Genomic DNA, 1,680 nt, shown 5'->3' with positions numbered 1-1,680 from the left:
CCACTGTTGCCTTGTCTTTGTATTCTATTGTTGGTACAGCAGGTGATAGATTAGTCAGCAGGGGGAGCCCTCCTGTCTCTGTTTCTCTCTCATGCCAACTAATCAGCAGGAGTCCTTTTAATCACTTGCACATATTCATGATTTGTCTCACCTAGGCTATGAATTATAAAAGACTCTCATTTCCACTGCAGAACAGTGAGAAGAGACACAAGGAATTGTCTTCCACCTTTATTGCCTTTCGCCTCATCTCATTCTCGTATGCACCGCTGGCACAATGAGCACACAGATGGGGAGAAATCACCCGCCTCCAATCTGTGTGGAACAACATCCCACACATGGTGCTGGAATGTAATAAGTGAAGATGATAAAAACCATTGTGGTGCCCCCCCCCCCCCCCCCCCAACAGCAAAACACCAATGACACAAACAGAGAATAAATTGGACGAAAGAATATTCCTTTTTTTTCACTGTAGAACCACAGCAGCCATGATGCATATGTAAATGCTCTATTTGGTTTCTTTCTCCTGAAATCATTTGACTAATTATTACCCAGCTAAGTACGACAGGAATATTGTGACAGCGTTCTGTCGCTGAAAATGATGAGGCATCAGAAGGGAGTGAAATGTCTCTGACCTCTGCTCTGCCCTGGTCAAATGAAAGCTATTATGTTTCCCTCCACACCTACAGCCACATGACTGATGAAGGTCATTAACAGGTTGCAGTGTAACTGTTAATCTTTAGCTGCTCCCGTCCCTCGCCAAAACAGTTATCGTGGACAACAAGATGTTGATTTAGTTTGCAGTTTTTACCAGAACCTGGCCCATATTCCTTAATCTTCAGGACGCTGGTCGTTTCCATCAGGGAGTGTGTGACACTCAGTGAACAGGGGGGTGATTGAAAACTGAAATTAAAATTGATCGAGTCTGTGAGAATGTGGCCATGGAGCAGAGGAGCTGTGATTTCACATTTTATGGTGTCAGAAGACGTGACTTTACAGCTGTGTTGCTGCAGTGTTTCATTTTTATTTTATTTTTTCACACGTCTGAATCCTATGTTTTGACACATTTAATCGCAATAAAATGACTGGAACTGCATTACTGCAGGAAACGATCCCTGTAAAACCAGGGAGGAGTGAAGCTCTGCGCTGCGGTGCTTGAGTATCTGCAGGCTCTGGGTCATTGGAACTGTTACACCCCAGCACAGAGGGAGGAACAGCAGGGCTCAAGAAATGACTTCCTGCTCACGACTGCACCCACACACTCAATCTGCCACACAGTGCCATCGTATCTGACACGGCCTCACTGGGACCCTCTGGGCAGTCCCTTTTTTTTTTTTTTTTTTTAAACTTATCTCCACCACTCCACTGAATTACCTCCGTCACTGAAAATAAATCAGCAACCGATTATTAGGACAGAAATAATCCACAAACGTAGGCAAAAATCTTTCTTTCAGGACATTCAGCAAACATTTACAAGTCCATCTGTAATGTTCAACTAACTCGATAATCTATTAGTTACTGATATAAGGTCAAGTGTGCAGAGCTAAGCTAAAGTCAAAGCAGGCACTAAATATTTCCACACATTAACTGATAACTGTAACGTGTCAGACAGTGAAAGTGAAGTGAAGATGATCACATGCAGCCAACTGATCAGTTTGACCTTGATACACACGTTTACCAGGG

This window comes from Cynoglossus semilaevis, chromosome 19 (assembly GCF_000523025.1).
Source record: "Cynoglossus semilaevis isolate Cse_v1.0 chromosome 19, Cse_v1.0, whole genome shotgun sequence".
Taxonomy (NCBI): Eukaryota; Metazoa; Chordata; class Actinopteri; order Pleuronectiformes; family Cynoglossidae; genus Cynoglossus; species Cynoglossus semilaevis.
The sequence above is the reverse complement of the archived record's forward strand: the minus strand, read 5'-3'. Positions refer to the sequence as shown.